Source organism: Salvelinus fontinalis, unplaced genomic scaffold (genome assembly GCF_029448725.1).
Source record: "Salvelinus fontinalis isolate EN_2023a unplaced genomic scaffold, ASM2944872v1 scaffold_0247, whole genome shotgun sequence".
Lineage (NCBI taxonomy): Eukaryota > Metazoa > Chordata > Actinopteri > Salmoniformes > Salmonidae > Salvelinus > Salvelinus fontinalis.
This window is the reverse complement of record NW_026600456.1, coordinates 118,345-144,879: the sequence shown is the minus strand read 5'-3', so window position 1 is coordinate 144,879 and position 26,535 is coordinate 118,345. Positions and strand designations below refer to the sequence as shown.

General features: G+C 49.7%; 1 pseudogene; it reads right to left on the bottom strand.

The window, feature by feature from the left end:
• LOC129844896 (TBC1 domain family member 15-like) overlaps positions 1 to 26,535 on the bottom strand; it is a 72,912-nt pseudogene that overhangs the window by 37,476 nt on the left and 8,901 nt on the right.

The following is a 26,535-nucleotide window of genomic DNA, read 5'->3' as shown; positions in this document are numbered from 1 at the left end:
TTGAGGAAAACAGTCCTGATGTTGAAAGGGGAGATCTAGTCAGTTGAGGAAAACAGTCCTGATGTTGAAAGGGGAGACCTAGTCAGTTGAGGAAAACAGTCCTGATGTTGAAAGGGGAGACCTAGTCAGTTGAGGAAAACAGTCCTGATGTTGAAAGGGGAGACCTAGTCAGGAAAACCCTCATACCCTCGTAAAACTGACCATCCTACCGATCCTCAACTTCGGCGATGTCATTTACAAAATAGCCTCCAATACCCTACTCAATAAATTGGATGCAGTCTATCACAGTGCCATCCGTTTTGTCACCAAAGCCCCATATACTACCCACCACTGCGACCTGTATCTCTGAAACTGGAAACACTTATCTCCCTACTAGCTTTAAGCACCAGCTGTCAGAGCAGCTCACAGATTACTGCACCTGTACATAGCCCATCTATAATTTAGCCCAAACAACTACCTCTCCCCCTACTGTATTTATTTATTTATTTAGCTCCTTTGCACCCCATTATTTCTATCTCTACTTTGCACATTCTTCCACTGCAAATCTACCATTCCAGTGTTTTACTTGCTATATTGTATTTACTTCGCCACCATGGCCTTTTTTTTGCCTTTACCTCCCTTGCTCACATTGTATATAGACTTATTTTTCAACTGTATTATTGACTGTATGTTTGTTTTACTCCATGTGTAACTCTGTGTTGTTGTTTGTTTCGCACTGCTTTGCTTTATTCTTGGCCCGGTCGCAGTTGTAAATGAGAACTTGTTCTCAACTTGTCTACCTGGTTAAATAAAGGTGAAATCAATAAATAAAAGAACCAGGAGGAGGTGATTCAGACCTACCGATGTCCCCACTCTGTCCTACCGATGTCCCCACTCTGTCCTACCGATGTCCCCACTCTGTCCTACCGATGTCCCCACTCTGTCCTACCGATGTCCCCACTCTGTCCTACCGATGTCCCCACTCTGTCCTACCGATGTCCCCCCTCTGTCCCCCCTCTGTCCTACCGATGTCCCCACTCTGTCCTACCGATGTCCCCACTCTGTCCTACCGATGTCCCCACTCTGTCCTACAGACCTACTGAGAAACAAAAAAAAATTCTGTGGATATCTCATTTCCAGCCATTTCTGAGAAGCACAGTGAGTGTGCCATTTTGCCGTTCCACTCTGGGTGGCATTCCACTGAGTGGGTTGTGTGTGGTGACTATTCCTATGTTTAGCAAAGCACGTGTCATCCAACGTCACACTCAACCACACCTGTGGAGAGGAGAGGCTAGCTAGCAGCGCAGGTTGCCTTGGCAACGCTGAGAGCAGAGGGTCACTTCTAATTAAAACAGAGAGGCAATTAGAGAGGAACTGGGTGGCTGTTAACACAACCTCCTGGTTTAAATGGAGACAGACGGTAGAGCTGTGTCTGTGTGAGGAAAAAGGGAACTTCTGTCTGAGCGTCCCATCTAGCCAGTCTGCTCGGGTCCTGGCTGAGAGTCCCATCTAGCCAGTCTGCTCGGGTCCTGGCTGAGAGTCCCATCTAGCCAGTCTGCTCGGGTCCTGGCTGAGAGTCCCATCTAGCCAGTCTGCACGGGTCCTGGCTGAGAGTCCCATCTAGCCAGTCTGCACGGGTCCTGGCTGAGAGTCCCATCTAGCCAGTCTGCACGGGTCCTGGCTGAGAGTCCCATCTAGCCAGTCTGCTCGGGTCCTGGCTGAGAGTCCCATCTAGCCAGTCTGCACTGGTCCTGGCTGAGAGTCCCATCTAGCCAGTCTGCTCGGGTCCTGGCTGAGAGTCCCATCTAGCCAGTGAGACAGGTGGGCACTAGGCAGTAAGCAGCCGTGCTTCACACCTCACAAGATTGCTACAGTAGGTCATATTGATGTGGTTCTGGAGACGTTAAACACGGTCTGATCACCTGTATGTGTTTCCTAAGCCTGTCTTTATCTCCAAGACATGTCAAATCAAATCAAAGTTTGTCACGTGCGCTGAACACAACAGGTGTAGACCGTACAGTGATATGCTTACTTACAGGCTCTAACCTATGGTGCAAAAAAGGTATTAGGTGAACAATAGGTAGGTAAAGAAATAAAACAACAGTAAAAAGACAGTGAAGAATAACAGTAGCGAAGCTATATACAGCAGCGAGGCTACATACAGCAGCGAGGCTACATACAGCAGCGAGGCTACATACAGCAGCGAGGCTACATACAGCAGCGAGGCTACATACAGCAGCGAGGCTACATACAGCAGCGAGGCTACATACAGCAGCGAGGCTACATACAGCAGCGAGGCTACATACAGCAGCGAGGCTACATACAGCAGCGAGGCTACATACAGCCACCGGTTAGTCGGGCTGATTGAAGTAGTATGTACATGTAGATATGGTTAAAGTGACTATGCATATATGATAAACAGAGAGTAGCAGTAGCGTAAAAGAGGGGTTGGCGGGTGGTGAGTGGCGGGACACAATGCAGATAGCCCGGGTAGCCAATGTGCGGGAGCACTGGTTGGTCAGGCCAATTGAGGTAGTATGTACATGAATGTATAGTTAAAGTGATTATGAGTAGCAGTAGCGTAAAAAGAGGGGTTGGGGGGGGGGGGGCACACAATGCAAATAGTCCAGGTAGCCATTTGATTACCTGTTCAGGAGTTTTATGGCTTGGGGGTAAAAACTGTTGAGAAGCCTTTTTGTCCTAGACTTGGCACTCCGGTACCGCTTGCCGTGCGGTAGTAGAGAGAACAGTCTATGACGGGGGAGGCTGGTGTCTTTGACAGTTTTTAGGGCCTTCCTCTGACACCGCCTGGTGTAGAGGTCCTGGATGGCAGGCAGCTGTCCCAAATGGCAGGTGCATCCTAATTTAATCTTTGCTTGTAAGGAGGATAGAGTTGTGGTCGGATTTACCGAATGGAAGGCGAGGGAGAGCTTGGTACGCGTCTCTGTGTGTGGTGTAAAGGTGATCTAGAATTTTTTTCCCTCTGGTTGCACATTTAATATGTTGATAGAAATTTGGTAGAACTGATTTAAGTTTCCCTGCATTACAGTCTCCGGCCACTAGGAGCACTGCCTCTGGGTGAGTGGTTTCCTGTTTGCTTATTTCCTTATACAGCTGACTGAGTGCAGTCTTAGTGCCAGCATCTGTCTGTGGTGGTAAATAAACAGCCACGAAAAGTATAGCTTTAAACTCTCTAGGCAAGTAGTGTGGCCTGCAATTTATCACAATATACTCTACTTCAGGCGAGCAAAATCTAGAGACTTCCTTAGATTTCGTGCACCAGCTGGTTACAAATACACACAGACCGCCCCCCCCCCCCCCCCCCCCCCCCCCCTCGTCTTACCGGAGTGTGCTGTTCTATCTAGCCGGTGCAAACATAGGATATTACAGTTTTTGATGTCCCGTTGGTAGGATATTCGTGATCGTACCTCGCCTAATTGATTGTCCAATGATTGCACGTTGGCGAGTAATATTTACGGTAACGGCAGCTTTCCCACGCACCTTCTGCGGATCCTCACAAGGCATCCCGCTCTGTGTCCTCTGTACCTGCGCCCCTGTACCTGCGCCCCTGTACCTGCGCCCCTGTACCTGCGCCCCTGTACCTGCGCCCCTGTACCTGCGCCTCTGTACCTGCGTCTCTTCCTCTTGCAAATAACGGGGATGTTGGCCTTGTCGGGTGTTTGGAGAATGTCCTGTACGTCTGCTTGTTGAAGAAAAACATCAGTCTAATCCGAGGTGAGTGATGCTGTCCTGATATCCAGAAGCTCTTTTTTTGCCGTAAGATACAAATAACAACCACATAATAGCACAATTGGTTGGGCGCCTGTAAAACTACTGCCATTTCTTCCGGCGCCATTTTCCAGTTCCAGAGTGTGTGTGTGTGTGTGTGTGTGTGTGTGTGTGTGTGTGTGTGTGTGTGTGTGTGTGTGAGTATGTGTGTGAGAGTATGTGAGTATGTGCATTCACTCCCAGTGTCTACTCTAACTCACCTTGGTGATAACCTCAAAGCCTGGTTCCTCCAGCTGGTTGATGTCCAGTCCTGGTATGGACTCATTCAGCAGGTCAGCCACCTCCCCGACGGGCCTCTGCTGCAGTAGCTCCGCGTCTGGACCCCGGAACGCATCAAACAGGTAGTTGGTCACCTTGGAGAAACCACCCAGCGTAGTGGTGACTGGGTCCTGAGAAAACTTCTGTTGGGTAGGTGGGAGTAAGAGGGGGAGATGGGAAGAGAGGAAGGAGAGACAGTTGATTGGGGGAGAGAGGGAGTAAAAGCGGAACAGGGGAGAGAGAGAGAGGAAAAAGGAAGAGGATTGCGGGGACGAGAGAGGAGGAGAAGGAGAGATGGAGAGGAGGAGGAGGAGGAGAGATGGAGAGGAGGAGGAGGAGGAGAGATGGAGAGGAGGAGGAGAAGGAGAGATGGAGAGGAGGAGGAGAAGGAGAGGAGAAGGGGAGAGAGGAGGAGGAGAAGGGGAGAGAGGAGGAGGAGAAGGGGAGAGGAGGAGAGGAGAGATAGAGAGAGGGAGAGGAGGAGAGATGGAGAGAGGAAGAGGAGGAGGTGAGATGACAGGGGTCATGAAGGAGGTCAATGTTAACGCTGTGGCACCAGACAGATGTATTTTAGCTGCCGTCTCATTATAAGCACTTTAAAGATGACAAGAGCTTATTTTAGCTACACTATTTTCACCTCATCACAGGTGTGAAATGTTACCTTTGGAAGTGCCCACAGCACCCCCCAACCCCCCCGCTGCCTGAAACACTCCCAACCTAGTACCATCCCCCGACCCCCCCCCGCTGCCTGAAACACTCCCAACCTAGTACCATCCCCCGACCCCCCCCGCTGCCTGAAACACAGACTCCCAACCTAGTACCATCCCCCGACCCCCCCCCAACCCCCCCGCTGCCTGAAACACTCCCAACCTAGTACCATCCCCCGACCCCCCCCCCGCTGCCTGAAACACTCCCAACCTAGTACCATCCCCCGAACCCCCCCGCTGCCTGAAACACTCCCAACCTAGTACCATCCCCCGACCCCCCCCCCCCCGCTGCCTGAAACACTCCCAACCTAGTACCATCCCCCGACCCCCCCCCCCCGCTGCCTGAAACACTCCCAACCTAGTACCATCCCCCGACCCCCCCCCCCCCCCCGCTGCCTGAAACACTCCCAACCTAGTACCATCCCCCGACCCCCCCCCCCCGCTGCCTGAAACACTCCCAACCTAGTACCATCCCCCGACCCCCCCCCCGCTGCCTGAAACACTCCCAACCTAGTACCATCCCCCGACCCCCCCCCCCGCTGCCTGAAACACTCCCAACCTAGTACCATCCCCCGACCCCCCCCCCCCGCTGCCTGAAACACTCCCAACCTAGTACCATCCCCCGACCCCCCCCCCCCCCGCTGCCTGAAACACTCCCAACCTAGTACCATCCCCCGACCCCCCCCCCGCTGCCTGAAACACTCCCAACCTAGTACCATCCCCCGACCCCCCCCCCGCTGCCTGAAACACTCCCAACCTAGTACCATCCCCCGCTGCCTGAAACACTCCCCACCTAGTACCATCCCCCGACCCCCCCCCCCCCGCTGCCTGAAACACTCCCAACCTAGTACCACCCCCCCCCCGCTGCCTGAAACACTCCCAACCTAGTACCACCCCCCCCGCTGCCTGAAACTCCCAACCTAGTACCATCCCCCCCCCCCCGCTGCCTGAAACACTCCCAACCTAGTACCACCCCCCCCCCCCGCTGCCTGAAACACTCCCAACCTAGTACCACCCCCCCCCCCCCGCTGCCTGAAACACTCCCAACCTAGTACCACCCCCCCCCCCCCGCTGCATGAAACACTCCCAACCTAGTACCATCCCCCGACCCCCACCCCCCCCCCCCCCCGCTGCCTGAAACACTCCCAACCTAGTACCACCCCCCCCCCGCTGCCTGAAACACTCCCAACCTAGTACCATCCCCCCCCCCCGCTGCCTGAAACACTCCCAACCTAGTACCACCCCCCCCCCCCGCTGCCTGAAACTCCCAACCTAGTACCATCCCCCCCCCCCCCCCGCTGCCTGAAACACTCCCAACCTAGTACCATCCCCCCCCCCGCTGCCTGAAACACTCCCAACCTAGTACCACCCCCCCCCCCCCCGCTGCCTGAAACACTCCCAACCTAGTACCACCCCCCCCCGCTGCCTGAAACACTCCCAACCTAGTACCACCCCCCCGCTGCCTGAAACACTCCCAACCTAGTACCATCCCCCGACCCCCCCCGCTGCCTGAAACACTCCCAACCTAGTACCATCCCCCCCCGCTGCCTGAAACACTCCCAACCTAGTACCACCCCCCCCCCGCTACCTGAAACACTCCCAACCTAGTAACATCCCCCGACCCCCCCGCTGCCTGAAACACTCCCAACCTAGTACCATCCCCCGACCCCCCCCCCCCCCGCTGCCTGAAACACTCCCAACCTAGTACCATCCCCCGACCCCCCCCCCCCGCTGCCTGAAACACTCCCAACCTAGTACCATCCCCCCCCCCACCCCCGCTGCCTGAAACACTCCCAACCTAGTACCATCCCCCCCCCCCCCCCGCTGCCTGAAACACTCCCAACCTAGTACCCCCCCCCCCCCCCCCCCGCTGCCTGAAACACCCCCAACCTAGTACCATCCCCCGACCCCCCCCCCCTCGCTGCCTGAAACACTCCCAACCTAGTACCATCCCCCCCCCGCTGCCTGAAACACTCCCAACCTAGTACCATCCCCCCCCCCCCGCTGCCTGAAACACTCCCAACCTAGAACCATCCCCCGACCCCCCCCCCCCCGCTGCCTGAAACACCTCCAACTCTCCAGACTGCGTACTCTTACTATGAAGAAGTAAAAGCCTACAATATCACATCACCAAGAAAACTAATGCTTTTCAAGGCCTCATTTTTTTTAATACTCTCGCTACAAAAGTACCACAAGAATCAAAGACTTTATTGAAAACAGGCCAATCCATTTCTGCTGCCGTTGGTTACCGGCCGGCTGAGACGCTGCTCATTCATCTTTGCAATTGGATTTTTTAGTCGTATTAGAAAACAATATTCCAGCAGCGTTAACCCCTTTGTGAAGAGAGGCCACCCAACGGTATTAGCAAGTCAAGGCTCATTAGCTTCTCCTCCACAATCCCTGCTTTACTAAATGGCTCCTGTAATACTGATATAGGGCAGGAGAGAGAGAAGGCTGGGCCGGGGAGGGAGGCACCGTGAACCTTAATGATAATGAGTACAGTACTCTCACTCAGCCTCGGCAGCCAACCTAATGTCTATGAGATGTCGCCGCTATTCCATAACGCGCAGTCGGGATCTAAAACAATGTGCCACTACAGTCAGGCCTGTTATCTGCCCACAACGCATTAGCAGATGCCGTTAAAAACGTGTCCCGGTTGGTTTGGCGAGAGCAGAGGCACGGCCCACTGTTAATTATTAAGGACAACACTAAGACCTGCGCTGAAGGAGGTTATATTTCAAACAGGGAAAAGATTTGTATTACAAGAGTCAAAATGTCAACGAGAAGGACAATAGATAAATGATATGCAGTTAAAAGTCCCTGAGGCGACCTAAAAACAACTCCTGCCAACTATTCCCTCTGTCTGCCGGCCATGTAGCCTGGTGCTGATGGCGTACAAGGTTTATTACCCAGTTCTCCACTATTCAGAGCATGTACCCCCCTGTAACCCCCATCCTTTATTATCCAGTTCTCCCCCATTCAGAGCATGTACCCCCCCCCCCCCTGTAACCCCCATCCTTTATTATCCAGTTCTCCCCCATTCAGAGCATGTACCCCCCTCTGTAACCCCCATCCTTTATTATCCAGTTCTCCCCTATTCAGAGCATGTACCCCCCCCTGTAACCCCCATCCTTTATTATCCAGTTCTCCCCCATTCAGAGCATGTACCCCCCCCCCTGTAACCCCCATCCTTTATTATCCAGTTCTCCCCCATTCAGAGCATGTACCCCCCCCCCTGTAACCCCCATCCTTTATTTTCCAGTTCTCCCCTATTCAGAGCATGTACCCCCCCCTGTAACCCCCATCCTTTATTACCCAGTTCTCCCCTATTCAGAGCATGTACCCCCTGTAACCCCCATCCTTTATTACCCAGTTCTCCCCTATTCAGAGCATGTACCCCCCCTGTAACCCCCATCCTTTATTACCCAGTTCTCCCCTATTCAGAGCATGTACCCCCCCTGTAACCCCCATCCTTTATTACCCAGTTCTCCCCTATTCAGAGCATGTACCCCCTGTAACCCCCATCCTTTATTACCCAGTTCTCCCCTATACAGAGCATGTACCCCCCTGTAACCCCCATCCTTTATTTTCCAGTTCTCCCCTATTCAGAGCATGTACCCCCCCCTGTAACCCCCATCCTTTATTACCCAGTTCTCCCCTATTCAGAGCATGTACCCCCTGTAACCCCCATCCTTTATTACCCAGTTCTCCCCTATTCAGAGCATGTACCCCCCCTGTAACCCCCATCCTTTATTACCCAGTTCTCCCCTATTCAGAGCATGTACCCCCCCTGTAACCCCCATCCTTTATTACCCAGTTCTCCCCTATTCAGAGCATGTACCCCCTGTAACCCCCATCCTTTATTACCCAGTTCTCCCCTATTCAGAGCATGTACCCCCCTGTAACCCCCATCCTTTATTTTCCAGTTCTCCCCTATTCAGAGCATGTACCCCCCTGTAACCCCCATCCTTTATTACCCAGTTCTCCCCTATTCAGAGCATGTACCCCCCCTGTAACCCCCATCCTTTATTACCCAGTTCTCCCCTATTCAGAGCATGTACCCCCTGTAACCCCCATCCTTTATTACCCAGTTCTCCCCTATTCAGAGCATGTACCCCCCTGTAACCCCCATCCTTTATTACCCAGTTCTCCCCTATTCAGAGCATGTACCCCCTGTAACCCCCATCCTTTATTACCCAGTTCTCCCCTATTCAGAGCATGTACCCCCCCTGTAACCCCCATCCTTTATTACCCAGTTCTCCCCTATTCAGAGCATGTACCCCCCCTGTAACCCCCATCCTTTATTACCCAGTTCTCCCCTATTCAGAGCATGTACCCCCTGTAACCCCCATCCTTTATTACCCAGTTCTCCCCTATTCAGAGCATGTACCCCCCTGTAACCCCCATCCTTTATTTTCCAGTTCTCCCCTATTCAGAGCATGTACCCCCCTGTAACCCCCATCCTTTATTACCCAGTTCTCCCCTATTCAGAGCATGTACCCCCCCTGTAACCCCCATCCTTTATTACCCAGTTCTCCCCTATTCAGAGCATGTACCCCCTGTAACCCCCATCCTTTATTACCCAGTTCTCCCCTATTCAGAGCATGTACCCCCCTGTAACCCCCATCCTTTATTACCCAGTTCTCCCCTATTCAGAGCATGTACCCCCCCTGTAACCCCCATCCTTTATTACCCAGTTCTCCTCTATTCAGAGCATGTACCCCCCCCTGTAACCCCCATCCTTTATTACCCAGTTCTCCCATATTCAGAGCAAGTACCCCCCCTGTAACCCCCATCCTTTATTATCCAGTTCTCCCCTATTCAGATCATGTACCCCCCCTGTAACCCCCATCCTTTATTACCCAGTTCTCCCCTATTCAGAGCATGTACCCCCCCTGTAACCCCCATCCTTTATTACCCAGTTCTCCCCTATTCAGAGCATGTACCCCCATCCTTTATTACCCAGTTCTCCCCTATTCAGAGCATGTACCCCCCCTGTAACCCCCATCCTTTATTACCCAGTTCTCCCCTATTCAGAGCATGTACCCCCCTGTAACCCCCATCCTTTATTATCCAGTTCTCCCCTATTCAGAGCATGTACCCCCCTGTAACCCCCATCCTTTATTATCCAGTTCTCCCCTATTCCGAGCAAGACTGCACACCAAAAAGCACCCTATATAGCACACTACTTTAGACCAGAGCCCTATTCCCTATATAGTGCACTACTTTAGACCAGAGCCCCATTCCCTATATAGTGCACTGCTTTAGACCAGGGCCCTATTCCCTATATAGTGCACTACTTTTGACCAGAGCCCTATTCCCTATATAGTGCACTACTTTAGACCAGAGCCCTATTCCCTATATAGTGCACTACTTTAGACCAGAGCCCCATTCCCTATATAGTGCACTACTTTAGACCAGAGCCCTATTCCCTATATAGTGCACTACTTTAGACCAGAGCCCTATTCCCTATATAGTACACTACTTTAGTCCAGAGCCCTATGGACTATAAAGGGGATAGGGTGCCATTTGGGACACATTTCATTTCTCCTACCCAGGCTTTCAGAGAGGCCTCATAAAACAAACCAACAAAATGTGCTGCTCTCATTAAGTCACTGCCCTGCTCAGAACAAACTCATTAAAATAACAGCAGAGTTGTTCTGTGAACCCTGAGACAGTATAGAGGCCGGCCGGGAGGAGAACGTATAGAGGCCGGCCGGGAGGGGGCCGTATAGAGGCCGGGAGGGGGCCGTATAGAGGACCGGGAGGTAGGGGAATGAAGGCAGTGACTACATGGGAAAGTATTGCTGGAGCGTGAAGGAGGAATTGACTGTATTGAGTGAGGCAAGGGTGTGTGTAGACTAGGGTGTGAGGCGGCAAGGGTGTGTGTAGACTAGGGTGTGAGGCGGCAAGGGTGTGTGTAGACTAGGGTGTGAGGCGGCAAGGGTGTGTGTAGACTAGGGTGTGAGGCGGCAAGGGTGTGTGTAGACTAGGGTGTGAGGCGGCAAGGGTGTGTGTAGACTAGGGTGTGAGGCGGCAAGGGTGTGTGTAGACTAGGGTGTGAGGCGGCAAGGGTGTGTGTAGACTAGGGTGTGAGGCGGCAGGTGTAGACTAGGGTGTGAGGCGGCAGGTGTAGACTAGGGTGTGAGGCGGCAGGTGTAGACTAGGGTGTGAGGCGGCAGGTGTAGACTAGGGTGTGAGGCGGCAGGTGTAGACTAGGGTGTGAGGCGGCAGGTGTAGACTAGGGTGTGAGGCGGCAGGTGTAGACTAGGGTGTGAGGCGGCAGGTGTAGACTAGGGTGTGAGGCGGCAGGTGTAGACTAGGCTGTGAGGAGGCAGGTGTAGACTAGGCTGTGAGGAGGCAGGTGTAGACTAGGCTGTGAGGAGGCAGGTGTAGACTAGGCTGTGAGGAGGCAGGTGTAGACTAGGCTGTGAGGAGGCAGGTGTAGACTAGGGTGTGAGGAGGCAGGTGTAGACTAGGGTGTGAGGAGGCAGGTGTAGACTAGGGTGTGAGGAGGCAGGTGTAGACTAGGGTGTGAGGAGGCAGGTGTAGACTAGGGTGTGAGGAGGCAGGTGTAGACTAGGGTGTGAGGAGGCAGGTGTAGACTAGGGTGTGAGGAGGCAGGTGTAGACTAGGGTGTGAGGAGGCAGGTGTAGACTAGGGTGTGAGGAGGCAGGTGTAGACTAGGGTGTGAGGAGGCAGGTGTAGACTAGGGTGTGAGGCGGCAGGTGTAGACTAGGGTGTGAGGCGGCAGGTGTAGACTAGGGTGTGAGGCGGCAGGTGTAGACTAGGGTGTGAGGAGGCAGGTGTAGACTAGGGTGTGAGGAGGCAGGTGTAGACTAGGGTGTGAGGAGGCAGGTGTAGACTAGGGTGTGAGGAGGCAGGTGTAGACTAGGGTGTGAGGAGGCAGGTGTAGACTAGGGTGTGAGGAGGCAGGTGTAGACTAGGGTGTGAGGAGGCAGGTGTAGACTAGGGTGTGAGGAGGCAGGTGTAGACTAGGGTGTGAGGAGGCAGGTGTAGACTAGGGTGTGAGGAGGCAGGTGTAGACTAGGGTGTGAGGAGGCAGGTGTAGACTAGGGTGTGAGGAGGCAGGTGTAGACTAGGGTGTGCAGGTTGTACCGTAATAAGTCCGAAGGTGGCATCATCTAGAAGGTTCTCAAAGGACTGGGACATAGCTCTGCTGTGGGGGCTGACCTGGAGGAGGGAGGCATCTGTGGTAGACCTAATAGGGAGGACAGAAAAAAAGAAAGAGAGAGAGAAAGAGAGAGAAAGAGGGAGAAAGAAAGAGAGAGAGAGAGAGAGAGAGAGAGAAAGAGAGAGAAAAGTTAGAATAAGTGAGATATGATAGAGAATAGAGGAGGAAAGTTCAATCCTCAGAGTGTCTGTATCATGGACTCATCATGAGACGAGTCTGGAAGAGAAGCTCCAGGAGTCGGTGGTTTCAGGGGAGCAACTTTGGTTTAGAAGTGTGGGGGGGGGGGGATAAAATGATAAAATCCCACGCCCCCAGTGAAAGTTGGGTCTCTGGTCTCAGGGAACAAGCTTGTCTGGAAGAGAAGCTCAGAGAGTCTCTGGTCTCAGGGAACAAGCGTGTCTGGAAGAGAAGCTCAGAGAGTCTCTGGTCTCAGGGAACAAGCTTGTCTGGAAGAGAAGCTCAGAGTCTCTGGTCTCAGGGAACAAGCGTGTCCAGTATTGGATTCTGCCACTACAGAATCCAATATTGTGACAACCACTTAAGTCCTTCACTAAGCTGTGCTCAGATCTACCCTGTAGACTACTACAGAGGCCCATAACAGTCCTTCACTAAGCTGTACTCAGATCCAGCCTGTAGACCACTACAGAAGCCCATAACAGTCCTTCACTAAGCTGTACTCAGATCCAGCCTGTAGACTACTACAGAAGTCCTTCACTAAGCTGTACTCAGATCCACCCTGTAGACTACTACAGAAGCCCTTCACTAAGCTGTACTCAGATCCACCCTGTAGACTACTACAGAAGCCCTTCACTAAGCTGTACTCAGATCCACCCTGTAGACTACTACAGAAGGCCATAACAGTCCTTCACTAAGCTGTACTCAGATCCACCCTGTAGACTACTACAGAAGGCCATAACAGTCCTTCACTAAGCTGTACTCAGATCCACCCTGTAGACTACTACAAGTCACAGGACTTAACTGTGTGTTGTTAGTGTCTGGCTGATGTGTGGAGTAAACTACTTCTAGTGCCAACAGCCCCACAACCAATGGCTGTGTCCCAAATGGCACCACCCTATTCCCTTTATAGTCCACAGGGCTCTGGTCAAAAGTAGTGCACTAAATAGTTAACAGGCTGTCATTTGGGACGTGGGGAGAGTCTTTTCTATGGTTAAGATGATACCAACTAGGACTTGTTCCTCCATGAATTATTGAAGAGCTCCATTGACTTTTCATGGAAATTGAATAGTGACTCTTAACAGACTAAACATGTAACAGGTAAAAAAAAAAAACACCAGGTCTGACAACGGTTGCTTCACATCGGGGCGTAGCACGGGGAAACACTGTCTGCTGCTTGTGGAAACACGAACACACTTAGTTCAGTAACATCTCTGTACTATAGAAGGTAGGCTCAGTGACTAGTGTTATGCATATCATACAGTGGGTTCAGACAGGGGCTGCGTCCCAAATGTAGGGCCCTACAAAGATCTGCGTTGCGGACAACGGGATCACGGAATCCAGACATTAAAACAGAATTCAACAATATTAAAACATTTAACTATTGAAGCGAGTAGGACATCACCTACAATGTATTGAAGCTAGTAGGACATCACCAACAGTGTATTGAAGCTAGTAGGACATCACCAACAGTGCATTGAAGCTAGTAGGACATCACCTACAGTGCATTGAAGCTAGTAGGACATCACCTACAATGCATTGAAGCTAGTGGGACATCACCTACAATGCATTGAAGCTAGTGGGACATCACCTACAATGTATTGAAGCTAGTGGGACATCACCTACAATGTATTGAAGCTAGTGGGACATCACCTACAATGTATTGAAGCTAGTGGGACATCACCTACAATGTATTGAAGCTAGTGGGACATCACCTACAATGCATTGAAGCTAGTGGGACATCACCTACAATGCATTGAAGCTAGTAGGACATCACCTACAATGCATTGAAGCTAGTAGGACATCACCTACAATGCATTGAAGCTAGTAGGACATCACCTACAATGCATTGAAGCTAGTAGACATCACCTACAATGCATTGAAGCTAGTGGGACATCACCTACAATGTATTGAAGCTAGTGGGACATCACCTACAATGCATTGAAGCTAGTGGGACATCACCTACAATGCATTGAAGCTAGTGGGACATCACCTACAATGTATTGAAGCTAGTGGGACATCACCTACAATGTATTGAAGCTAGTAGGACATCACCTACAATGTATTGAAGCTAGTAGGACATCACCTACAATGCATTGAAGCTAGTAGGACATCACCTAAATGTATTGAACTTCTAGAAAATTCTATAATTTTCCCAAAATGATCATAAAACATGAAGATAAGTCAGTGATGAATAAATTCCTTCAACTTCCTGAAGAGGCCAGGTCACAGGAACGCCCCTGTCTGTGTGCGCCCGTTTGTCTACCACTTTCTGTAGCCGTTAGCGATGATGCTAATGAAAAATAAACAAATATAAAAAACGCCATCTGGCAAAATGGTAGCCTATTCCCTTTATAGTGCACTGCTTCAAAAGAGGTACACTATATAGGGAATAGGGTGACATTTGTGACAGTAGTGTGATGCAACGTTAATTAGCCTGTTTGAATAGTCCTGCAACCCCAGAAAACCAACAACACAGTTGTTAAGGCGTGCAACTCATTAAAAACCTCTGCCAGCTGTAATATACTCTGTGATTTTAATATTCAGAGCCATTTCAAATAAACTCAACTGTGCTCAGTTTGGCTCATTAAAAGCAGAGGAGAGAGTGAGGTTCCGTCCCAAACGACAACCCCGTTCCCTATAAAGTACTTTAGAAAGTAGTGCACTTCATAGGGAATAGGGTGCCATTTATAGGGGTATAACGGGTGGCCTAATCCCACTCCGGCCAGGAGAGAAAATGAGGACAGAGACAGGCGGGTCGAGGATTACACAGTGAAGAACTATAGGAGGGTCCATTCTGTAACTCCTCCAGACTCCTGGTGCCAATTCAGTGACATGGAAACATTCCTAATTGATATTTGGGAAAAAGGTTGATTACAAATGAAAGCTGATTGTAATGGCCTTTTATCTGTGGATGAGTATTCCTATACTAGGATGGAAGCAAATAAGTAATTATAACTTCATAACAAATCATGCAAATAATTATGTACATTTAACAGGAATATGTTTTTTTTTTACATTTTTTTACATTTTAAGTCATTTAGCAGACGCTCTTATCCAGAGCGACTTACAAATTGGAAAGTTCATACATATTCATCCTGGTCCCCCCGTGGGGAATGAGCCCACAACCCTGGCGTTGCAAACGCCATGCTCCACCAACTGAGCCACACGGGACCCTGTGTTTGAGCAGACACTTTCTCCAGTATGTGTGCATTTGCTTAACATGTTTTTATAATATGTGTTAGTGATTTGTGTGTGTGTATAGAAAGCATGTATGGGGTTTCTAGTAGGGGTGTGTGTTAGTATTTAGCAGACAGCAGAGCTTCTTTCTCCAGCAGCAAGTCTCCATATCTCTGCTGAAGCTCCTTTTCTCTCTCCTGCTGTCTCTCCACGTCCTCCCTTAGAGCCTCTTGTCTGCGGGGTATCGCTGTGTCTTCTTGTTTCTTCAGCTCAGTGAAGGTGTGGAGCTCCGTAGCTGCCTGCTCAACCTGCTCCCACAGTTCACCATGCTGCTTCAGTAGGCCTACAGCACGGGACTGGTACCCTCCTAGTAACACCTTGAGACGACGCTCCAGACGAGCAGCGCGACGGGCCTCACACGTCATGTGGCCTCGGTTGATCTCTAGTTTCTTTTCCAGGGAGTCTATGCGGTCCTTCTTGGAGGCCAGGTTGGCCCTGGTGTAGCGGCTCTGGGCGGAGAGGTACAGCACCTGGCCGTAACACTCCTCCCACACCTGGCTGTAGGCCTCCATGGACAGGTCCCCATGACCCATACCTGCCTTCACCACCTCCATCTCCTGGCTCAGCAACTCACTGGCATGTGCCAGCTCCTCATTGCTGATTGGCTTGTAGGGGTGTCTGTCCAGGTGGGCGATGTGTTCTGCGTTGTTGGAGGTGGAGGCAGGCCCTCGTTGTTTGCTGCGCTGTTGGTTGGCTGGTGGGTGGTGTAGACAGTCAAAGTGCAGCATAGTGATCATCTCCTTCTTGAGCATCTCCTCAGCCTGCTGCAGTTCTGACAGAGGATCTGTTCCCAACGGACGCAGGATAGACTCATTCACCTCTGATGGTCTGGGTAGAATCCTCTGTACAGCAGTGTGTCTCAGCTTCAGCTCTTTCTCCTGCTCTGCATCCCGGGCAGCCTGTTTGCGTAGCTCTATCTCTGAGGCATCCTCCATGTATCCAGTCTCCGTCTCCATTTCCTCCAGTTCAGTCTCTGCGTTTTCTGGTAGAACGATCTCAAAGTCGTTCTTGGGGATCGGCAGCGACATCAAATGTTGTTAATGTTAATGTATTGAGCAACGATTATGCATTTTTGTTGTCATTAATTTAATTTACGAAAATCGCTATCCAACAAGCTATCCGACTAGCTCACATTAGCCAGCTAGCTATACATTTAGCTTGCTATATATGGAAGGTTGACATTTGAATGAATTGTCATTTGTGTTGTTTGAAAGGCCCAGTGTGGTTCAAATTCAGTGTTTCATATCGTACAACTGATGTGTTTTATATCATATTGTACAAGAGCTGATGAAACTGACACTGTAAAAGAGTGAAAACATTTTATCAGTTTTATTTCCTGATAGTTTCTCGTTGAAAAAACCCTATATACACAGGACCTTCTGATCAGCAGGTTGGCATGGGCGGGAGTCTCGGCTTTCCATGGTGACATCACAATGCGGTAGATTGGTTAATAGACCAATAACAAAAAGAGTTCCAAACCTCTCTGCCAATAAAAGCTAGTTCTGTTTTCCCCTCCTCACTTAGATCCCTCCCAGGGCATTCTTGCCTGAGAAATTGTATTTTTTTTTTCCATTGTTAAAATGGAACATTATTATAGTATGGTACTTCCATAAACCAGCAAACCAAGCGGTCATCTTGTGAACCAGTGGATGTAAAAGAATCTAGCTAAAGCATTTACTACAAATTAAATGAACAATGTTGTAAGCTTGCCTTGCTGTTCTTTAAAACATGTTTCAAAGTCAAACACTAGTCATTGTTCTTTATTGTAGTAAAGTTAGAGATTGAAGATGTTTGTAACGTAGCTAACTATGTTCTAGCTTATTGTGTAGTGGATGATGAAAAGATAAACATGCCTATGGAGCTGTGTGGCCCATCTGTATGGACCCTAAAACGTTTGGTATAAATAATAGTTCAGAACACTGGTTTTAATTGCTCCAACTGGTTAATCATTAATCCCATAGAAATTGCAGAAAATTACAGAGTGAAGGAAATGCGACTGTCAAATTACTACTCCACATTGAACCACAGCCAGAGGACAGCTACATTACTACTCCACATTGAACCACAGCCAGAGGACAGCTACATTACCACTCCACATTGAACCACAGCCAGAGGACAGCTACATTACCACACTACATTGAACCACAGCCAGAGGACAGCTACATTACCACTCCACATTGAACCACAGCCAGAGGACAGCTACATTACCACTCCACATTGAACCGCAGCCAGAGGACAGCTACATTACTACTCCACATTGAACCACAGCCAGAGGATAGCTACATTACTACTCCACATTGAACCACAGCCAGAGGACAGCTACATTACCACTCTACATTGAACCACAGCAACAGTACCACTCCACATTGAACCACAGCCAGAGGACAGCTACATTACCACGCTACATTGAACCGCAGCCAGAGGACAGCTACATTACTACTCCACATTGAACCACAGCCAGAGGACAGCTACATTACCACTCCACATTGAACCACAGCCAGAGGACAGCTACATTACCACTCCACATTGAACCACAGCCAGAGGACAGCTACATTACCACTCCACATTGAACCACAGCTACATTACTACTCCACATTGAACCACAGCCAGAGGACAGCTACATTACTACTCCACATTGAACCACAGCCGGAGGACAGCTACATTACTACTCCACATTGAACCACAGCCAGAGGACAGCTACATTACCACTCCACATTGAACCACAGCTACATTACTACTCCACATTGAACCACAGCCAGAGGACAGCTACATTACCACTCCACATTGAACCACAGCCAGAGGACAGCAACATTACCACTCCACATTGAACCACAGCCAGAGGACAGCTACATTACCACTCTACATTGAACCACAGCCAGAGGACAGCTACATTACCACTCTACATTGAACCACAGCCAGGGAATGCGTACATTACAGGCACATCGTTGTTTTGCAGTTCTCATTTGTTTCTCATATGGTAAGTAGGTGTTGTTGCATGACAAATACAGTATGTGGAAAGCCATTACTGCCGTCAGTACTGGCATTGAGAAAAACACAAGTCTCGTCTTCAATGAACTGCGAGGTAAGCAATCCTGTGGCGGCGTCTGCTGTGCATGAGTGATGTCCCATTCCATAGGGCTATTTATCTCTCCCTACGACTAAACGCTCCGTCTGAGGGACACTCCCCCACCGAGGGACACTCGAAAACGAGGGGAGGGCTAAGAGGGGTTATTGGAATTGAGAGTCTCTCTCTCTCTCACGTCCCCCCCCTCCCCAATTGGTCCTAAGAGACCAGTAGACTCTTAACCTGACACAGCAGGTGGAAGGTAAGAAAAGGTCACACACCAACACAATGTAGTCACACACAGAACACACTGCAACTCACCACCCACAGCATTAGCATAGAAATGGTGTTGAAACACACCGGTTAAAACCGTCCCATTGAAGGGGAGAGAAGCCTTTAACAGCCAATCACAGCAGCATCTAGGAAGGAATAAACTACAATAGCAGCTCCCCGCATGCAAATAAATCACACAGCCTTCGTCCCAAATGGCACCCTATCCCATATATAGAGCACTAACTCCTACCAGAGCCCCTCTATAGAGGGGACAGTGTGGTGTTTGGGACGCAGACGCGGTGTGAAGACGGTTATTATTGTTACTAGAGAGGGGAAACCGCTGCTAAAGGCCACTGAGAAACTGTCTAACAAAACGCCTGATAGATGAACAGACAGTGGTGTGATTCTGTTGGACACATACAGGGCTGAGACTGGGCCAAATGGCACCCTGTTACCTGTTTACTGCACTACATTAGACCAGAGCCCTATTCCCTGTTACCTGCACTACATTAGACCAGAGCCCTATTCCCTGTTTACTGCACTACATTAGACCAGAGCCCTATTCCCTGTTACCTGCACTACATTAGACCAGAGCCCTATTCCCTGTTAACTGCACTACATTAGACCAGAGCCCTATTCCCTGTTACCTGCACTACATTAGACCAGAGCCCTATTCCCTGTTACCTGCACTACGTTAGACCAGAGCCCTATTCCCTGTTACCTGCACTACGTTAGACCAGAGCCCTATTCCCTGTTACCTGCACTACGTTAGACCAGAGCCCTATTCCCTGTTACCTGCACTACGTTAGACCAGAGCCCTATTCCCTGTTACCTGCACTACGTTAGACCAGAGCCCTATTCCCTGTTACCTGCACTACATTAGACCAGAGCCCTATTCCCTGTTACCTGCACTACATTAGACCAGAGCCCTATTCCCTGTTACCTGCACTACATTAGACCAGAGCCCTATTCCCTGTTACCTGCACTACATTAGACCAGAGCCCTATTCCCTGTTACCTGCACTACATTAGACCAGAGCCCTATTCCCTGTTACCTGCACTACATTAGACCAGAGCCCTATTCCCTGTTACCTGCACTACATTAGACCAGAGCCCTATTCCCTGTTACCTGCACTACGTTAGACCAGAGCCCTATTCCCTGTTACCTGCACTACGTTAGACCAGAGCCCTATTCCCTGTTACCTGCACTACGTTAGACCAGAGCCCTATTCCCTGTTACCTGCACTACGTTAGACCAGAGCCCTATTCCCTGTTTACTGCACTACATTAGACCAGAGCCCTATTCCCTGTTTACTGCACTACGTTAGACCAGAGCCCTATTCCCTGTTACCTGCACTACATTAGACCAGAGCCCTATTCCCTGTTACCTGCACTACATTAGACCAGAGCCCTATTCCCTGTTTACTGCACTACGTTAGACCAGAGCCCTATTCCCTGTTTACTGCACTACATTAGACCAGAGCCCTATTCCCTGTTACCTGCACTACATTAGACCAGAGCCCTATTCCCTGTTACCTGCACTACGTTAGACCAGAGCCCTATTCCCTGTTACCTGCACTACGTTAGACCAGAGCCCTATTCCCTGTTACCTGCACTACGTTAGACCAGAGCCCTATTCCCTGTTACCTGCACTACGTTAGACCAGAGCCCTATTCCCTGTTTACTGCACTACATTAGACCAGAGCCCTATTCCCTGTTTACTGCACTACGTTAGACCAGAGCCCTATTCCCTGTTACCTGCACTACATTAGACCAGAGCCCTATTCCCTGTTACCTGCACTACATTAGACCAGAGCCCTATTCCCTGTTTACTGCACTACGTTAGACCAGAGCCCTATTCCCTGTTTACTGCACTACATTAGACCAGAGCCCTATTCCCTGTTACCTGCACTACATTAGACCAGAGCCCTATTCCCTGTTACCTGCACTACGTTAGACCAGAGCCCTATTCCCTGTTACCTGCACTACATTAGACCAGAGCCCTATTCCCTGTTTACTGCACTACATTAGACCAGAGCCCTATTCCCTGTTACCTGCACTACATTAGACCAGAGCCCTATTCCCTGTTTACTGCACTACATTAGACCAGAGCTCTATTCCCTGTTTACTGCACTACGTTAGACCAGAGCCCTATTCCCTGTTTACTGCACTACATTAGACCAGAGCCCATGTGAGTGAGTGTCTCTCCTCCCAGGTTCTGTAGCAGCGCAGCAGAACCCCCATAAATCACTGCTGGATGAGCAATGAAGCCTCCTGTAAATGACATTCATGTTAAGTAACGCCGACTGTACAAGCACCGGTCCGCTTAACTGGGGGTTCTGCTCTCACAGCACCGCTGGGGGCTCTGTTCTCACGGCACCGCTGGGGGCTGTATGCTCTGGGCTGTGTTCTCACAGCACCGCTGGGGGCTGTATGCTCTGGGCTGTGTTCTCACAGCACCGCTGGGGGCTGTATGCTCTGGGCTGTGTTCTCACAGCACCGCTGGGGGCTGTATGCTGGGGGCTCTGTTCTCACAGCACCACTGGGGGCTGTATGCTGGGGGCTCTGTTCTCACAGCACCGCTGGGGGCTGTATGCTGGGGGCTCTGTTCTCACAGCACCGCTGGGGGCTGTATGCTGGGGGCTCTGTTCTCACAGCACCGCTGGGGGCTGTATGCTGGGGGCTCTGTTCTCACAGCACCGCTGGGGGCTGTATGCTGGGGGCTCTGTTCTCACAGCACCGCTGGGGGCTGTATGCTGGGGGCTCTGTTCTCACAGCACCGCTGGGGGCTGTATGCTGGGGGCTCTGTTCTCACAGCACCGCTGGGGGCTGTATGCTGGGGGCTCTGTTCTCACAGCACCGCTGGGGGCTGTATGCTGGGGGCTCTGTTCTCACAGCACCGCTGGGGGCTGTATGCTGGGGGCTCTGTTCTCACAGCACCGCTGGGGGCTGTATGCTGGGGGCTCTGTTCTCACAGCACTGCTGGGGGCTGTATGCTGGGGGCTCTGTTCTCACAGCACCGCTGGGGGCTGTATGCTGGTGGCTCTGTTCTCACAGCACCGCTGGGGGCTGTATGCTGGGGGCTGTATGCTGGGGGCTCTGTCCTCACAGCACCGCTGGGGGCTGTATGCTGGGGGCTCTGTTCTCACAGCACTGCTGGGGGCTGTATGCTGGGGGCTCTGTTCTCACAGCACCGCTGGGGGCTGTATGCTGGTGGCTCTGTTCTCACAGCACCGCTGGGGGCTGTATGCTGGGGGCTGTATGCTGGGGGCTCTGTCCTCACAGCACAGCTATGTATAGCACCATGCTGATGTCACAGTATATGGTAAAACAAACCACACTACTTTCTACTCCTTATGGGGAGGTCATCAATGTGTAGGGAAATAATGAAACAAAACCAAAACAGACAGACCCATGGTGGTCCTGTAGTGTCCTTTTATAGATGTCAGGTAGACCGTGTTAAAACCTCTACTCCTGAGTCACCACAGTCCTGGTTACTGTACCAAACCGTGTACACTGAGTCACCACAGTCCTGGTTACTGTACCAAACCGTGTACACTGAGTCACCACAGCCCTGGTTACTGTACCAAACCGTGTACACTGAGTCACCACAGCCCTGGTTACTGTACCAAACCGTGTACACTGAGTCACCACAGCCCTGGTTACTGTACCAAACCGTGTACACTGAGTCACCACAGCCCTGGTTACTGTACCAAACCGTGTACACTGAGTCACCACAGCCCTGGTTACTGTACCAAACCGTGTACACTGAGTCACCACAGCCCTGGTTACTGTACCAAACCGTGTACACTGAGTCACCACAGTCCTGGTTACTGTACCAAACCGTGTACACTGAGTCACCACAGTCCTGGTTACTGTACCAAACCGTGTACACTGAGTCACCACAGTCCTGGTTACTGTACCAAACCGTGTACACTGAGTCACCACAGTCCTGGTTACTGTACCAAACCGTGTACACTGAGTCACCACAGTCCTGGTTACTGTACCAAACCGTGTACACTGAGTCACCACAGTCCTGGTTACTGTACCAAACCGTGTACACTGAGTCACCACAGTCCTGGTTACTGTACCAAACCGTGTACACTGAGTCACCACAGTCCTGGTTACTGTACCAAACTGTGTACACTGAGCGCTGGCCAACAGGACACGTTCACATCAATACTGTGATGGATACAGTCACGCCTTCATAAAACATTATAATATGTTGTAAACAACATCAGCAGTAACACCAGTTGATGAGATTGCCAATAATAATCATATGAATTAAACTAGGCTACCGGTACTCATAAGGGACACACAGAGCATTCAGAAAGTATTCAGACCCTGTGATTTTCTCCCCCACATTCTGTTATGTTAAAGCCTTATTCTAAAATTGATGAAATAAACAAAAATACTCACCAATCTACACAAAACCCCATAATGACAAAGCAAAAACAAGTTTTTAGAAATGTTTGCAAATGTCTTAAATAAATAAACAGAAATACGTAGAGCTCCGAGACAGGATTGTGTCGAGGCACCGATCTGGGGAAGGCAACCAAAACATTTCTGCAGTATTGAAGATTCCCAATATTTTTTTAACCACCAAGACTCTTCCTAGAGCTGGCCGCCCGGCCAAACTGAGCAATCAGGGGAGAAGGGCCTTGGTCAGGGAGGTAACCAAGAACCCAATGGTCACTCTGACAAAGCTCCAGAGTTCCTCTGTGGAGATGGGAGAACCTTCCAGAAGGACAACCAACTCCGCAGCACTCCACCAATCAGGCCTTTATGGTAGAGTGGCCAGACGGAAGCCACTCCTCAGTAAAAGGCACATGACAGCCTGGTTGGAGTTTTCCAAAAGGCACCTAAAGACTCTCAGACCATGAGAAACAAGTGTCACGTCTGGAGGAAACCTGGCACCATCCCTACGGTGAAGCATGGTGGTGGTGGCATCATGCTGTGGGGATGTTTTTCAGTGGCAGGGACTGGGAGACTAGTCAGGATCGAGGCAAAGATGAACGGAGCAAAGTACAGAGAGATCCTTGATGAAACCTGCTCCAGAGCACTCAGGACCTCAGACTGGGGCGAAGATTCACCTTCCAACAGGACAACAACACTAAGCACACAGCCAAGACAACGTAGGAGTGGCTTCGGGACAAGTCTCTGAATGTCCTTGAGTGACCCAGCCAGAGATTGGAATTGAATTTGATTGAACATCTCTGGAGAGACCTGAAAATAGCTGTGCAGCGACGCTCCCCATCCAACCTGACAGAGCCTGAGAGGATCTGCAGAGAAGAATGGGAGAAACTCCCCAAATACAGGTGCCAAGCTTGTAGCATCATACCCAAGAAGACTCAAGGCTGTAATCGCTGACAAAGGTGCTTCAACAAAGTACTGAGTAAAGGGTCTGAATACTTACGTAAATTAGATTTTAAATTTTAAACACATTTGAAAAAAAGTCTAAACTGTTTTTGCTTTGCATTATGGGGTATTGTGATGTCATTATGGGGTATGGTGATGTCATTATGGGGTATGGTGATGTCATTATGGGGTATGGTGTGTAGATTGATGAGGGAGGGGAAAAAAAGTGAATCCATATTAGAATAAAGCTGTAACGTAACAAAATGTGGGAAAAGTGAAGGGGTCTGAATACTTTCTGACTGCACCGTACATATATTACCAGAATACTAACTGGATACAGTCACAGTTGATGAGTTATTATACAGGGTGCTGCACTGATGACGTGAAACACAACAATACTACATCTTCGTTGTCTGTAGGCTACTAGAAGAAGAACAGCTGTTCACGTGATGACATCACTGGGGCGGGTACCGGTATACCAGGCGGTGTCAGAGGAAGGCCACCCAAGTCGTAGACTGTTCTCTCTGCTACCACACGGTACCGATGTCTGGAACCAACAGGACTGACCAGATTCTATCCCCAAACCAGAAGACTGCTAAACAAGACTCACACACACACTGAACTCTACCCACATGCTCACACACACACAGCTCACACACACACTGGACTCGACCCACGTGCTCACACACACACACACACACAGCTCACACCCCAACACACACACACTGGACCCACGTGCTCACACACACACACAGCTCACAGTTCACATCCCAACACACATACTGACCCCACACACACACTCGCTTTCACCACATATGCTGCTACCACCGTCTATTATCTATCCTGTTGCCTAGTCACTTCACCCCTACCTATATGTACATATCTACCTCAATTACCTAGTACCTCTGCACATCAACTCAGTACTGGTACTTCCTGTATATAGCCATGTTATTACCTGGTACTTCCTGTATATAGCCATGTTATTACCTCATACCCCTCCACATCAACTCAGTATTGGTACTTCCTGTATATAGCCATGTTATTACCTGGTACTTCCTGTATATAGCCATGTTATTACCTCATACCCGTTTACATCAACTCAGTATTGGTACTTCCTGTATATAGCCATGTTATTACCTGGTACTTCCTGTATATAGCCATGTTATTACCTCATACCCGTTTACATCAACTCAGTATTGGTACTTCCTGTATATAGCCATGTTATTACCTGGTACTTCCTGTATATAGCCATGTTATTACCTCATACCCGTTTACATCAACTCAGTATTGGTACTTCCTGTATATAGCCATGTTATTACCTGGTACTTCCTGTATATAGCCATGTTATTACCTGGTACTTCCTGTATATAGCCATGTTATTACCTGGTACTTCCTGTATGTAGCCATGTTATTACCTGGTACTTCCTGTATGTAGCCATGTTATTACCTGGTACTTCCTGTATGTAGCCATGTTATTTTTACTCACTGTGTATTTATGCCTCGTGTCACGTTCTACATTTTTTATGTTCGACTCTGCGTTGTTGGTAAAGGGCCCGTCAGGAAGCATTTCACTGTTAGTCTACACCTGTTGTTTACGAAGCATGTGACAAATAAACATTTGATGTGATGAAGTACTACAGATGCTTTTCAAAACTGGAGGACGGCCATTTTAACCCTGTAGGCACCTGCAACTTACTACAAGTAGAATAAATTACACTTGCCGAGAATTACTTGCCTCCAAAGAAAATTATTCGATTTTTGAATAATTTGGTCCAGCCCATTTTTTAGTTGGAAGTGAAAAATCTTAATAAAAAAAATAGATATTTTTTTATTTAACCTTTATTTAACTTGGCAAGTCAGTTTAGAATTTTTTTACAATGACGGCCTACCCCGGCCAAACACAGACGACGATGGGCCAATTGTGCGCTGCCCTATGGGACTCCAAATCACAGCCGGATGTTATACAACCTGGATTTCGAACCAGGGAATGTAGTGACGCCTCTTGCACTGTGATGCAGTACCTTAGACCGCTGCGCCGTTCGGGAGCCCTGAATTTCAGTTTCGGTCACATTTTTTGGGGGTCCTGTGCCAGTTGTAAATCAAACACCATTAGATTGGTGAAATTTGACATATGTTAGAAGAAATATTGAATTGTGAAATGATATTAATATAGTTGACTGCAACAAATGGACTGACTTCCATAGAGCCTGAAGCCCTCTAGTGGTGAATATAGGAATTACACTGACACCCACTTAAATTACCATCATACGCAAGGAAACCGTTTAACCTCTCTTTCTGGCCATTATATCTGCTAACAAAGGTGCAGAGAAGAACCTACAGGGGGATAACAGCAGAGAGGAACCTAAAGGGGGATAACAGCAGAGAGGAACCTACAGGGGGGATAACAGCAGAGAGGAACCTACAGGGGGGATAACAGCAGAGAGGAACCTACAGGGGGGATAACAGCAGAGAGGAACCTACAGGGGGGATAACAGCAGA